Source organism: Bacillus rossius, chromosome 10, assembly GCF_032445375.1.
Source record: "Bacillus rossius redtenbacheri isolate Brsri chromosome 10, Brsri_v3, whole genome shotgun sequence".
Lineage (NCBI taxonomy): Eukaryota > Metazoa > Arthropoda > Insecta > Phasmatodea > Bacillidae > Bacillus > Bacillus rossius.
In genome coordinates this window covers 56,763,876-56,780,092 of record NC_086337.1, presented here as the reverse complement: position 1 = coordinate 56,780,092, position 16,217 = coordinate 56,763,876, and the positions used below count along the sequence as shown (strand labels likewise).

The window sequence follows — 16,217 nt, the reverse complement described above, 5'->3', positions numbered from 1 at the left end:
CTCCTAGACGAGTATCCTTGCAGCGATACCCCAAGGCAAGGATGCACTTCAGCATCCGTACGTGTATAGTTAAAGTCCTGATGTTCCCATGTTCTTCGTCTAAGCATACAATCATATCACGTTCTTACACGCTTATTTCATTTGTTGTGACTATCCACCTGGTCGGCAGAGATAGCATTTGACACGGAGGCACAGCAGACATCAGGATGGCCAGGTCTGGATCATCAGTTGACAGCGATTTCAGATTTACGTGCCACACAGCCAATGTTTCCCGTACATATTCTAAATGTATAGAATTGTGAGTTTGCAACATACAAATTTACCGCTAACTTTATTTGTGAAAATAATACTGGCCTGTTTTTCTTCTGTATTTAAGAATCTTTTTCGGTCAATATTTGTATACTTACACGTAAATAAATTAAATTTAAAATATATTTTCAGACAGGTGAAGCCCGTATGAAGAAGTTTGAAAAACATAAGTTGCTAACATATTTTGCAGGAAAGATATGTATCTCCTAGTTTTCTAAAGGTACAGGCACACTGTGTACTCCGACCTCAGCTACTCCCCCGAGCTTCGAAGAAAGAACACCAGTTCAATCGGCGGGATTGCATCGTCGGCAACCCTTTCCACTGATATGGCATCGATTCTTATTTTAATAGAAGCATTTATCGTGAAAAATGTGCATTTTTAGTCCAATATAAACCAATTTTAATAACTAAGTTACCCAGCTTCTATGAGCGTAAGCCAATAATGCAGCCGATTTGCTCGTTTTTTAAATACGTTTTAAGCTACATATGTTATGAATGTTATGTTGTGAAACTATAAATTCTTTCAAAACCAAACCTAGACTATGTCCATTTAGAATAATATAGTTTTATAACAGGGACAAAAGTTTTTTTCAAACGGGGAAGAAATTTTGGACTCCATCCTTTAGAAACAAAAAAACAACTCACACTCTTCCTTTATAATATGTACTGGCTAATGCACGGTATGCGTTGCAATGTCTCAACTATTTTTTTATTATTTATTTTAAGTAGGTACACATATACAATCACTATATATCTATTATATACCTATCTCTATCTCTATATAGACCTTTCTCCGTCTCTTTTTATCTCTCTATATCTCTACATCTCACCTCTATACACCTATAACTATATATCTATATATGCCACTGTATAGCAATGACTATATTAACTACGCATATTTTATCCATAGTTTTACCGGTCACAGGTGTGACACAGGTGTATATACTCGTAAAAAAAACACGCGCTTATTCAAATGCAACGTTGTGTCAATCTTTCGGAAATTTTAAGATTTTGAACATACGAACATTTACATTTTTATTTGTACATGACCACAAATGTAGTAGTGTTTCAATCGACCCAATATTTTTGCGGTGGTCTGTCTGCCAAACTGTTGTGTTCTGTTCTGTTCTGATGAGAGACGGTGGGGGGTGGGGGGATTTGGAGCGGGCGTGACGTCACCCCCCCCCCCCCCCCCCGGGAGAGGACTCCTCGCAGCTGACGAGGTATTGATGAGTCTGCACTGCCGAGGCTCTGCCCCTAGGGTCTCCTTCGAGAGACGGGCGCTCCTCAAGTCGATCCGGAGACAATCTGTTTCCTGAGTCCTTTCTCCTGTTTCACCATGTAAGCATCACGCGATAGGTTTTCCTGCCATTTTTTCCCCGCTATATGCATGCCAAAAATCATTTGTTATTCCTTTAAATTCAGGGAGGTAGTTTTTTTTCACTACTTTCTCGTTTAACAGTAATGGAAAAACGCGTGGACAGTTCAAAACACGGTACATTTTACATTAAAAAATATTATTTGTATTGATTTTGTCACAAACACCAGAAATGGAGGGGGGAAGTCAAAAACCATGTACTACAACACCACAACTTTTCACCCCTCGAATAGCACTGAAGTACACTTCAACTAGTTGAAGTGTACTTCAGCACTACTATAACACATTGAATGTTCACTTTTTGTGTTTCATGAGATGAATAAATGCATTCCAGTTAGCCTCTAGTGTAGCAATTTCGAAACTTTGCTTCGCAAAACTCTGTAAACTGCTAGATACACGGAACTAGACTATGTAGGCGTCGCTGAGCCTCGAGACACCGTGTCCTGAGCTCGTCAGCTGTAGTCGAGCTGTCCCGAGCTGTTCCGAGCTGTTCCGAGCTGTCCCGAGCTGTCCCTAGCTGTCCCGAGCAGGCAGGTCCGTCTTGAACGCACCCAGCTACGAACGAGGCTGCGTAGTTAGGCCTTCAACGGGCAGACGCGTGCCTTGTTCATATTTTTCACGTAATTAAATTATTTTTATCCTCTCCAACGTACAATAATGAGGGAAATAAAATCTGATATTTAAATCTGAAGCATGATTTGTTTTGCTAACCCTTCCATGAAATCTACACACAAAATTATGACTTTTAATAGCCTATTCTAAATGAGTTATTTATTCGTGATGAATACATGTAAGAAAGTGAACATTAAAAAATAGTTGATAAAGCAAAAACGTCTGGTCACTAATCTTTATAATCAGGAACAAAATGCCAACCAGCTAAGTTGGGGAAACGTGAAGGAACGCAGACCTCAGAATAGCGCCGACGAAGAACTTTCGGAAAGCTTACTTAGCATCTCTTTGCTGCTCGCTGTGAGTTCCGTGACCGGCGGCGTGACGTCACGAGGTCGTGAATCAGCAGCCCAGGCCGGCCAACTTGGCAGAAGCAACTCCGGAGACGCCGGACCCGCTACGCCCTCCCTCGAACTGTCCGGGTTGCTGCTTCAGGAAGAGCTGAGTTCTCGCACAGTTGGAGAGCCTGGACGAGACTGCCAGATACTGTCCCGCTAAGCTCGTAGGTAGCGCACGTTGCATACCTCAGAGCAGCAAGGCGCAAACAATAATGCTCTGCAGGAAGGAACCGGGAAATTACATCTTTGTACTTGACAAAAAAAACTTTAGAGACTACTCTTTACGTTATATTTGCGTTTCAAAGCCAAGATTTAAACGTATCATTGGGCTTTATGATTCAACAAGCTGCGCCCCCGACTTCATACGCGTGTAATTTATTTCTGACTTGTAAAGCTTCTTTGTTTTAACAACGTTGGGGTCGTGAACAAAGATGGCATACAAGTTCTGACCTTCCCTGGCGTGCTATCTCTCGGGCAGTCCGTCAAAGGACTGAATCTATACCACCAGCCATGGGCGTAGATCCCGGGGGGGCCAGGGGGGCCCGGGCCCCCCTGTAATTAATGGGCCCCCCCTTGGGGAGGCCCACTTCGTGATTTTAAAGTTAATGGTGTACACATCATATATATATCAGATTATTATTTACAACGACGACAGACACTTTGACATGCTTTACATTCATACCTTCGAGTTCCGTAGTTATTTTCCCTTACCCCTTCTGCGAAAACCATGGTATGGAGTTTTCCAGTGAGAACTTTGAAACCCTTAATTCCTAGAAACCGTTCATTCCAAAGGACGAAGCTAGGGTAGGGTTCCGTTAGCATTTCCTCCCCATTGTTACCCACACTACCTTGTCCTCTGAAACGACAGTATTATAGGTTTCAGGTAGTCTGTTTTTAAAGTGGTTTTGCTCTCGTGTGCGCCAGTCTTCTGCTTTCTTGGCAAACATCAACATGGATAAGTTCGTGACGCGGAAGACACGGAAAACAGAATCTGTTTCTCACCTGGTAAGCTTGATTGTTTTATAAGTAGTGACTATTATTTAGGTAATATATTTTATTTAAGTGATTATGTAATATTTTTTCCAGTAAATAAACAACTTAATACTTTAACAGTAATTATAGCAGAATTTAGTTCATTTACGAACTGAAACTTATATACCATTTTCTGAAATTTTTTAGCTCATCTTCATTCTGTAAGGCTAGCTGCTCTGTACGTTACATGTGAATATACAGGGAATAATTTTTTTTCCTCGTCAATATGGAATTTAAAATCACTCCCCTTTTATTATCAATCGATAATTTTCACAATTCATGGCCGATAATCACTTTATAACATTTGTTATTTGATAACTGCAACACTGCACGAGTAAACAGAAGTAAGAGTGAGAAAGAAGTATTTAAACGTTACACATCCGTATTTAAGTTAATAAGGAAGCAAACGCGTCTATTTAATAACTAATCAAGCGACATTTTTAACTTAATAATTCACTGCCAAAACACTGATTATACTAAATATAAGCCGAGAAATGTATGTAGTTTAATTAGCTGAAGGATAAATTTCATAGTTCTATCTCCGAGATTTTTCATTTGTATCATTAAGTTTTTTTCTTTTTTACCTGGTTGATGCCTTTACTAAAAAAAATATTCTTTAAGGGTTTTAATATGATTCGATCGTTCATTTGATGTTGATCCGTTTATTAGCTTTGGCGCTTTGGGTTTTTAGGGCGCAACAAAAACTTTGAACAAAGAATTTCACGAACAGCATTTGAATCGCAGTAATTATGTGATGTGGCATAAAAAAAAACCCGACAAAGTGCGAGTCTAACTCGCGCACGAAGGGTTCCGTATCATTATCTATAAAAACGGCAAAAAAAATTATGTCTGTTGTATGGGAGCCCCACTTAAATATTTATTTTATTCTGTTTTAGTATTTCTTGTTATAGCGGCAACAGAAATACATCATTTGTGAAATTTTTTTCTGTTTTCACGTTTGTTGTATGGGAGCCCCCTTAAATATTTGTTTTATTTTAATTTAATCATTTATTTTTAAATTGAAATTAGAATAAACACTTTTGGAAAATGGTAATGTATCGGTGGGGTGTTATATATTTGCATTATATTCACGTATATTATTTTTATATATTTTTTTCGTGGATATTTTATGTATTTAGGTTACCAAATTATTCAAACATGTTTGAGAGATCACTGCTTATAGTAATTAATTAATAATTACTAAAACATATTTTGCTCTGCTTTATTGTTAATATCACTTACGTAAAATTAAAGTGTATAACATACGAGCTTATCATCCAGAGAAGACTTGTTTCGGTTGACCTCTAGCGTAAAATTCTTAAACCACAGAATTCACGGGCCCCCCCTGGAAATCCTACAGATTTGCGCCCATGCACCAGCTATAGCGTCGTTCACCTTAGCGTCTTTGCGTAATAAGGTTGTTACTTACATTTGTATGGGTTATCTGTCTGCTGAGCTTTACGTAGTGTTTAAGTGTATAAAACATTGATTTATTTTACTGTTAAAGGTTATTTCACTACATAGAGCTTTTCAGAAATTTTCGACATCTTTTTAAACTTCATACCGTCTGGTATGTTTTGTTTATGTATACTTTAAAAGTTAAAATTATTTAAACTACAATTTTTGGGCATTACAATTTATGAGCAGAATCATAACGTTTTTTTATGGAAATGCTTCGAACTTTCGATTTCATTAGGGCATATTTAGATGAAAGTTTCACCACTAATGTACCAAAGAAACTAAAATTTATTTAAATTACATTATTTTAATATAGTTAATTTTTTATGATGATTATAAACTATCTTAAATCCAAGATATAGCTGTATATAATTATCATAAATTAAAACTCTCTGTCTCTGAAATGTAGATTCCAAGACGGTAAATTTTGATATGGCTGGTGGGTTCAATGTCATCTAAGATGGTGTCCAAGGTGAAGGTCAGTAGTCAACGTCATCTGAAATAGCGGCCGTGACGTCATCCGACATGGCGGATCGTGACATATGTATATGCCACGCCATGAACTCTGGCATCACTGTTTAGGGACATACTTGTTTCTCTCAAAGAACTCAGCAAATGAAGTGGAAGAGTGGCCCAAATACACAAAGGACCATCAAGTGTAGCCCGGAGTTAAATAAATCCCAGATATTACCGATCGTCCGGCCGTCATCACATGTATTTATTACACTCCAACGCAAGCCGTATTTTCACGAACACCTGATCCCATCGTATTTGCAGCTACTCACGGCGCAGATAGCTCAGCTTGTCTATTTCTATACGAGACACTCCTTCACTTTATCCCTTAACCGAGAAGCGCTGTTTATTCAAGGCCGTTCCCTATTCTTTTCCATTTTCTTTTATGGGTTTGGAAATCGCTCGTCCTTCTTTTACAGTTTTCAATTCTTCTTAGCTTCGGGCTACCGTCTTTTTGTTTCTTCTCCAAGTCTTCGCAACGTCTTTACTGAAAAAGACTTCAACCACTTTTTACTCTTCGTGCTCGGATCCCGAACCGCCCTGTGGCCAGCTGAGAACAAGAGCCGCATAACCGCCAATAAACACACGCACATGCATATAATGATCTAGCGTTAAAATTTTAGGGGATTATTTAAAAATAATATATCATATATTATTTTTGTTTTGCTGGTTATTTTTAGAAATTTAAAATAGCCACACTTGGATGGAAATATTTGCTCCATATAAGATAAACATAACCAAGAAACTTAAAAAACTATGTGGTACATTCTTTAAATTGTACAAAGGATCTATCAAGATCTGCTTGGTTTTCACTCGTGTATCGCTAAACGCTAAAATTCATTAGTGTTGATATATCTAATAAGTCTTTTTTTTAACTATTGATGTGCTTCAGACGGTAAAACGTATCGTGTAAAATTTATTACGTTAACTTGTTTCTAATTGGTTTACTTATCATCAAAGGAGTAAAATTATCATTGTAGACCAAAGTTTGAAATAATAGTTTATTAAATGAACTTAGAAAACATAATAATTATGTTTAAGATTTTCTATAAATAATGAGAGAGAATTATAGTACGTAAGTAACTATGAGTAACAAAGTAAAATTTAAAAGGTTTGTAAACTTTATCAAAGCTATACCACCCTCTCTGCAAATGGTTGGGTTTCGGAGATCAGAGAATTGCACAAATCGTGTTGGTTCTACGTTATAATTATAGAGCGTGAACATTTTTACTCCAGTATGCGATTTAGTTACAGTGTTATTTACATGCCGTGCGTAAACTTAAGCTGTAGCAGTCCGAGATAAGATAGGCGGCAAAACTCAACCACGTGGCACCATAAACCAATCAAGACGCGACTCGAACAGTGGCCACAGTCAGTGGCGAAAGCAAGGATTTATTCAGGGGAAAGGGTGGATTTGAAAAAAATAAATAAAATGTAAATTAGAATTAGTGTATTCAAGAAACTTAAGGTAGTAAACAAGGGGTTCAAACTGTTACGTTATCAACTTCCGGTGTAGCTTGTTCCAGGCGTTATCACGGCTCATGCAGCATCCCAGAAGTAACATACCGCCTTCACCGAAATATTAAAAAAAAAAAAAAATTGGTTGTCTGTAAAGTCGGTTTACGGACGATAGTTTAACGTGACGTAATCACAAAACATTGATGAAATGATTGCATACTTTTATGAATAAAATTGAATCATTTTTATTGAATTATCACTATTTTGTATGGATTCAAAGAAGGAGTGAAATGAAATCTACAATTTAATTGATAAATTTACTTTCATTTGCACTCATTAATTCAAATATGTTTATTACTTTAACGAACAGATTATTTTAACTATAACTTTTATACATGTTTGCTATTTAACTTCTTCCAATCTGTGTTATTCTGTTAAGGATAGGACGATGATAGGAAAAGTAGGAAACGAATGGGAGTGTTTCAAGTTTAATGTGCCTGGAAAAAGTTGAATCGATGGTTGTTCCAATCGAGTGTAAGAGAGATAGATGCGGTGCAAGCGTACAATGAGCGTAACGGGATAATGAGTCATCCTTTTTCGTGCGTGCAGCCGGCGTTCATCGATTTATTAGACGTTGTCACGTCAAAAAATCTTAACATTGAGGTAGATATCGCCCCAACCCCCTTTTCAGCCCGCCACTGATAAGAAGAGTGTAAGAGAGGAATTCTCGGTCATCAAAGTCCGCGAGGATTCTTCACCAAGCGGTCGTAGAGCCTTGTGCAGAGGAAACAAAATACTTGTGTGTTTAAAGTGAAAAAAAGAGCTAATTAAATATTAGTTATTCAAACGTAAATTTGGATACACCATTAATTGACTTTGCCACAAAATATTATAACTGAGTTTATGATTTAGGAAACCAATTTCCCCTTAAAATATCGGTTCCAATAATCTCTGTATATTATGTTTACAAAAATAAAAAATAGAAAATATCTAGTTTTTATGAACCACTTATCTGTCAGTGTTGTAACAAGAATGAAAGATCTAACGTCACAATACCAAAAATGAAAATAAAACACTGAGCTAGTCTCCATGTACTCGCCAGTGAAATGTGATATCTAACCTCGGTAACGAGTCCTCAAGACTTGTAACTCGTGAGAGATCGACGTAAACAAGTTGTTCTTTTTTTCCATTCTCCCTTCTCCTTCTCTTTTTTTCAATCGCCACGGGAATGTTTGCGCTCGCTGACACGCTGCAGCACAGAAACAATTGTAGGTCACAAAAAAATGAATGTTACTCATTTCCGTCGCATTCACGAAATGCCATATACCGAGAGCAAAAGATTTTACACATCAGTAAAAAATCATCATCATGTCATCATTTGTTTTTTTTTTTTTTTCGTTCTCTTCTGTTTTTTGGAATAATATTGTGTTTGTTTCGTGTTTTCGTTTTGCTGTGTTTTTGACTCGTTTCAACTGTTGTGCTGAATTTTTTTGGGTTCAATAATTTTGTTATGTCATCATTTGTGGGTTTTTTTTCGTTCTGTTAGCCCATTTTTCTTTGTTTTTCTTTGTTTGTTGACCATATTCCTGTTATGGAAAATTATGTGGTGTTTATATCCTGTTGACAACAGCAATTGTTTGCTTAATTTGTGTTTTTGTCTTTTGTATTTTTTGTAGTTTTCTTCTACAGACATACATGTGTTTTAGCAATGGCGTATGTCGTAAAGCTTACATCAAGTCAGTAAAAAAAAACTCAGAAACAAATTAACGTGAACGATGTGCGATGAAAACAAGCAAATATCATTGCAAATGTGTATTGTAAAAATAACAATATGAAAGCAAACTGTAAACTTTGCGTGGAAGAACGCGCCAAGTGTTGCAAAGCACGACACGACATAATTAAACCACGACAAGACAAAGCGTGAATGCGGAAGACAGAAAGTTCTAGCCTGTCGCGGGGGGAGAATTCCAGCGAGGTCAGAGGTCGGTGGAGAGGTCGTGACCTATGAACGAGTGTCTGCAGTCGGCTGGACAACGACGCCTCTCCTGCAATAATTCTTCCCAGGTCGTATTTCCCTCGACGCGTTCACTACTTTCTCCCTTCTCCCCCACGAGTGGAATAATTATTCGGGCTGCGCCGCGCCAGATATCGATGACCGCATCACTTGAAGATTACCAGAATCTGGATCAAAAAAAAAAGAGCAGCGTTGCCCAAGAAAGAACTTTTTTAATTACGTTGCGGCCGAAACTAGGAATCGTGTTCCTTCCTCCCGGAAACCTCCCTTCCCCCTTCCCCACCAACCGGGCGACATGCCAGAAACACTCCGCGCGCGGACAATATATCCTGTAACATTTATGGGAATCCATTAGCCATTAGGGGAAATGAAATTAACGGAATGCTCTCTCCTTGTCCGACCTCGCCTCTGGGGACCTAGTGGGGGTTTATCCGGGGGGGGGATTTACGGGGCAGCTAAGGGCATATTGCATTAGCCACGCTGCCGCAAGACACGAGATTTAAATAGTCTCTTGTGTCCGGGTTGACTTCTGTCAAACCAGGGTATTTTTTTTGTTGAGACATCGGAAATTACGTATCGTGTATTTCTAAGACTCCTTATCCGCTCTGATAAAGACACTGCAACATTAAAGAATTTAAAAAAAATACCTAGGTAAGTTTTAATTCATTACAATTTAGAGTTATTTTTGTTTGCAGGTAAATCTGTCAAGCTTGTACATAAAATTCTACTTTTTTTATTTTTATAAAGAATATGTAATGAAAAACCAATTAAAAATCCGTTTCCAAAAAAAAATTTGTTGAATGTTGAGAAATTTGCCGTTTGGCTTGGTTCGTGAAACTTTATATATTATTCTGTAACAAATAAGATTGTATTTGGCTTAAAATTTGTATTTGCTTTATAAACACACCATTTACTGTGAAATGTTTTCTGAAATAAAAATGGAAAAATTCTTCCCAAAACAATTTTTACGTAATTGATGTATAAATATTTATAAAGGATGCATAAGTTCTGGTTAAAAATTGTTTAAATTGCTTTAAAATATATATTGTTTTTAATTTATAACAGTTATTATAACAGTAGGATGAAAATATTCTTCAAATAACATTTAATATTTTTTTTCATGTGTATAAAAATGAATTAACTACATATATAAACTTAAACTGCCGTTAGCCTCACCGAACTGTCCTTTGTTTTAACTTTTAATTAGTAGAACGTATACAATACAGCGTGAAGTATCCTATTAAAGACCTTGTGGCTTAATGATCTTACACTTAATAATTTTCTTACGCGTGGACGTAAACATTTAACATTTATGGGTTCGTAAGAGAGAGGGAGAGAGAGAGAGAGTGAGATAAAGAGAGAGCAAAAGGTAACTCTGTGAAACAAGATAAGGAAGTTAATAGAGAAAGTAAATATGGACGACGAAGGCTGTGATACAGGCGAAGAGTAGGGACATTCCTAGAGACCCGGAAAATTCGCGGGTTCAATGACCTCCAGGATAGACTCCAATATCCTCTACACACTCGGGCAAATGCCAACTGTTCATTGGCTGCTGACTTGTGAATCGTCTTGACTGGGTGGTCTGTGATTCGACACTTCTATGAGTGGGGGTCTCTAATTGGCCCTCAGTCCTCCAGATTAACAGTGAACCAATGACAGAAGCAGCACTAAGGTATAATTATTTGAATTTTAGCATAACACGAAATCAACCCACAAATTTTTCGGGTCTCTAGACATGACTATATGTTAGTGACTGTGTTGTAACAAGCAAGCAGTAATGTGTCCACCCAACCAGAGTCTCTTGTGGTTTAGAGCCACACGCTAACATCTTGATGTAGGAGCGTTCGCAGTGACATTTTTAAGGAACTTTTTATAAGCTAATTTTTGTGTGACTTAATGCTTCCCAACACTTAAAATAAAAAAAATACTGTATATTTTCCAACCCGTTGTTGGCGGAGGCTTTTGAAAACAGGATGGCAATTAGTTGGTTTCTGTCTCTTCCGTGTAAAATACATTTGGCTTTTTTACGAAATTCAACATGAATATGAATAATTTCTCAAAAATCTTACTCAAAATTTCCCTTTGGAAATTAGCATAGACCTAGTTCAAGAATTTTTTTTACATAAAGAAACCTATAATTAATTTACAGAAATGTATTTCTTTCTAAAACATCACTAAAATGTGTCAAAAAAAATTGGTTGTCTGTAAAGTCGGTTTACGGACGATAGTTTAACGTGATAACGTCATTACAAAACATTAATGAAATTATTGCATAGTTTTATGAATAAAATTCAATCATTTTTATTGAATTATCACTATTTTGTATGGATACAAAGAAGGAGTGAAATGAAATCTTCAATTTAATTGATAAATTTACTCTTATTTGCACTCATTAATTCAAATATGTTTATTACTTTAACGAAGATATTATTTTAACTATAACTTTTATACATGTTTGCTATTTAACTTCTTCCAATCTGTGTTATTCTGTTAAGGATAGGACGATGATAGGAAAAGTAGGAAACGAATGGGAGTGTTTCAAGTTTAATGGCCTCGAAAAAGTCAAATCGATGGTTGTTCCAATCGAGTGGAAGAGAGATAGATGGGGCGCATGCGTACAATGAGCGTAACGGGACACGGCGTAACGGGACAATGTTCATAACGGGACACTTTTTCGTGCGTGCAGCCGGCGTTCATCGATTTATTAGACGTTTCCTGTGGCCTGCATGTGGCCGCGGAACAAGGGCAGTGCCACCGGCAGTCGACGGAGTCTGACGGGGAGGGTGCAGGTGTACCCCCCCCCCCCCCCCCCCACAGCCGCTGCAGACGGGACGAGGCTGCTGTCGCCAAGCGCCGGGTCGCCGGATCGCGCGGCTTCGAGGATCGAGGACTATCGATCACGAGTCGGGACACTCCCCTCCCTCCCCCCCCCCCCTTCCAAGCCCGGGGCCACGGCACCCGCGGAGATATCCGTCTGCAGCCCAGTTGAAATTTAAAAAACAATAAATCCTGGCCTCTGAGTGTTTATCCTGTGAAATGTTATCACAGACTCGCCATTTATCATTCGTATTTTCTTTTCACACTGCCAAATAAAAAGTACGTTTTAAAAAAAAAAATTTTCCGTAAACATTTTTGCCGTAATACAGTATTGCGGTTTACAAGTAAAACATTGTATATTTTCAAACGTATTTCTGTGGGCTTTTTCAGTTATTTTTTTTGTTCATACTCCGAATTAACCGTGATTTAGTTTTTTTTAAATATATATTTATTAACATAAATTATATTCCTATATATAGTTACGCTCATCACTGACTCACTGACTCTGTAACGCCAAAGAGATGTGTATACCTTGGAGACAAGCTTATCATGAATCACAAATATTAGCCTAATCCATAGAGATGTGCATAAAATATAAAATGCAAGCGTAACAATAGAGTAACATTTGAAGTACAGCTATGCTATGTGGTGAAATGAGTCACCCCCTAACCTATCATAAGTGGACGGTCCCCGTATCGGCGACATGCTGCCTAGAAATTTCGAAGCCTGCGAGGTAGACTACCAGCGTTTCAGTTGATGCCTGACGTTTAGGCCACCCATCGTACGGGAGTAAAAGAAGTATCCCACTGTATAAAAATCTCTCCAGTGGCGTGAAGTGACGTCATAGGGAGTCGGCTATCGTAGCTGGCCGGTCCCGAAAACATGGGTGGAAGAAAAAAAAAATGTGGCAAATTCATATTACGAACTACGGTAAGTTCTGTGTATGTAGAACAAATACTTAATTTTTGCAGGTATTTTATTTTACGTGTTCAAACGAACTCGCATATTTAAGTAACTAGTGAAATATTAGGCGGTGCATGGATTTTGAAACTTGAACATCAAAACAAGATAGACCGGTGTTTTGGTGGTTAGCTAACATTTTTTTTTTAATCCTAGAGTCTGAATGTCGCAATCGGGTCGTTACCACAACGCCGAAATACCATAACGCCGAATGTCAAAAATGACCACAACGCCGACTGTACCACAACACCGAATTACCACAACGCCGACAGCTAGAAAACTGCTGTGTACCACAACGCCGAAATAACAATTGAATGAATTTGTGTGTGTTTCTTAAATGTACCTTAACGCCGAAATACCACAATCAAACCTAACCTTACCTAACCTAACCTAGCGTAATATAACCTAACCTAACTTAACCTAGCCTATCCTAACCTAACCTAACCTAACCGAACCTAGTCTAACCTATCCTTTGTGGCAGTCCTGCAATGACATTTTTCGACGTTAGTGTATTTCGGCGTTGTGGTATTTCGGCGTAACGGTGTGTCCCCTTTGCGGTCCCGCCACTCACGTGAGCGTGTTCAAGAGCATACCAGTTCGTGAGCCGTCTTCGCGATGATTCCTTCCCACTACGTTGCGCGGAATTTAGTTGCAAATAATTTACGTAAACATACAGAACGAGGCCGAGATTATAACTAAACAAGCCTGAGTCAACATCACCAAGGAAATTATTCGAGCGAAAGGACCTCCGAAGCAGTCTGAAGTTGGCGTAACGGTTCCACAGCTGTTGTTTACTCGATATTCCTCCGCTTGGCTGTCGCGGATGAGATAGCCGGGGAACGGCGCTCCAGTGTAAATTAGTCCTTTGTGCGGGAGTCTGCGGAGGAAGACTGCGGAATGGAGAGTTAACGGTTCAAACGACCCGAGAGCACTGTCATGGCGTCTAGAGAGGGAGGGAGGGAGTAGTGAGGCCTGCCTCAAACAATTATCTGTTAATTCTGTCTCCTCGGCGGGTCCTCTCCGCCAGACAAGGCAGGCACGGAGACATTGTCATTGTCCCGTCGCTGTTTCTTTGCGGGGCGGCGCGATAGCGTAGAGACCGGAAAAATTTCGCGGTTTCATTTCGCGTTAGGGCTAGAATCCAAGTGCGCGTAACTTATCGCGCGCTTCAGTGATTGGAACACAGTTTGCCTGAAGGACTGTGAGCCAATTAATGACACTTCAACGCAAGAAGTATCGAATCACAAACATCCCAGTTAAGCAAGTGTCACGAATCAGTAGCCAATGAGCTGGTGTAATTTTCTCGCGTACATAAGATGATCGTGGAGTCTATCCTAGGGGGTCATCGAAACTGCGAATTTTTCCAGTCCCTAGCGATAGGAGTTCGGCAAGTTGCGGCTTCACATTGGCGCTCAGTTCAATGCCTTTAAAAAACCCACGTTGCGTTTGTTATTCGCGATCCCGCAAGACTTCAACTGCAGGCGTGATTATTACCGGGATTCACTAGGTGGCGAAATTTATTTGAAGCAATTATCATACACGGGACGCGCATTGATGGCTGGACGGGTGAAGCGACAGTACGAAGACTGATCTTGGACCAGTGAAGAAAACTTCCCACGAGTGAATCTGTCTTTGAGAAAAGGCCACATCGCCAACTTTTTGAAGTTATAATGATTTAGGTGCGTTATGAAAAAAATTGACGAGAGAGAATTTTTAATGATGCAACGAAATTTTCACAGGATTAAAGAAAAGGCTACATAAAAAATTTTTATTGTAAATATGAGATTTTAAATCGTATGCTTTAGTGATTGATATTGAATGCTGGTCCACATCATTTAAAACATTTATTTATTGCGAATATTAGTGATAGAAATTGTTTATAAACTTTTTCAAGTGTATTCGTGTAAAGTTAGGTTATGTTTCCGCACTTATAATTTTTGCATTATAAAATTATTACTTAATAAATAATTAAAATTAATAAATTAAAAAAATTACTTATCCAATTTAATTATTTTCATTATTAATTTAAAAAGATATCCATTATTTTACTAAATTGAATAAGTAATTTTATAGACGTGTTTATAATAATATTCAGCAAATAGTATTTACTTAAATTTTTAATTTGTTTGAATTTATACTTTACCAACTGGATTTATGATATTACTCGATTTATTTTATTATTTTATTTCTATGAATTATTTACATTCAAAATTAAAGTAAGTTTTTTTTACTACGCCAAGTAAGTAATACTTTTAACGCGCGTACATAAGTATACACACCCCCCAATTTTTTCAGTAACTTACTTTATTGCATATGAATGCACTGTAGTGGACCCAAATCTTGTTGCTTGTGAAAGTACAATTCCTGAGCCGCTTCAGAATCGCTCCAACATGCAGCTGCCAGATCACAGTTCATTTGAAACGGCCACTTCTACGGTGAAATGGTTATTTTTTATATCCTGACAAATACACGGCTACACAGAAAAACAGGAAAAAATTTTCAGATTTGCCTTTCAATGAACCACAATCCAATACTATCAATTTGATTTATCGGTTTATGATTTTTTTTCCTTGCGGAGCTGCCCCAAGAGTCGGATCCGCACAACTCCAAGGACACTGGACGAATTGAAGCATGGAATTGAAGACGAAATTCGTGTAATCCCGAGCTGAAATGTCCCAGCGGTCAGTGGGGAACCTGAGGAACTGATTGGAAGATTGTACACGTAGACAAGGACGCCATCTGCAGGACGTAATTTTCAGAAATTCCTTAGCAACCAAATTAGAGGTGGTTTGTATAACTTCATCCAAGCGAACATAAACGCAGACGTTCAGCGTTTCATCTAAATTACTTTCTCTATTTTTTTTTGGTAAAAATTGTTGTTAAGCCTCTTCTTCAAAGCTGTACAGAGCATTTTAGACCGTAAGTCATACTTTTTTTTTTCAACTTATTTTGTTGGAAACGTAGTTCGTCGGTCGAATACAGATTCATCTTGCATATAAATATATATATTTTTTGACGTGACAAGGTCTAATAAATCGATGAACGCCGGCTGCACGCACGAAATGTGTCCCGTTACGCACATTGTTCCGTTAAGTTGTGTCCCGTTACGCTCATTGTTCCGTTACGCTGTGTTCCGTTACGCTGTCGGCGAGTGCAGTAATAATAGGTTATGTTATAATTGACTAAAAAATTATGGTGATTCATATAATTGATGATAGGTATTTGATTACAGTTTATTTATATGAAAACTTGTTCATAATTAAATTTAAAC

The 16,217-nt window shown here is 38.1% G+C and overlaps 1 long non-coding RNA gene across 1 annotated transcript in view; it reads right to left on the bottom strand.

Annotated features, from left to right (window-relative positions):
- The window catches only part of LOC134535695 (uncharacterized), a 159,122-nt gene that overhangs the window by 35,173 nt on the left and 107,732 nt on the right, over nucleotides 1–16,217 (bottom strand). The window lies entirely within an intron of this gene.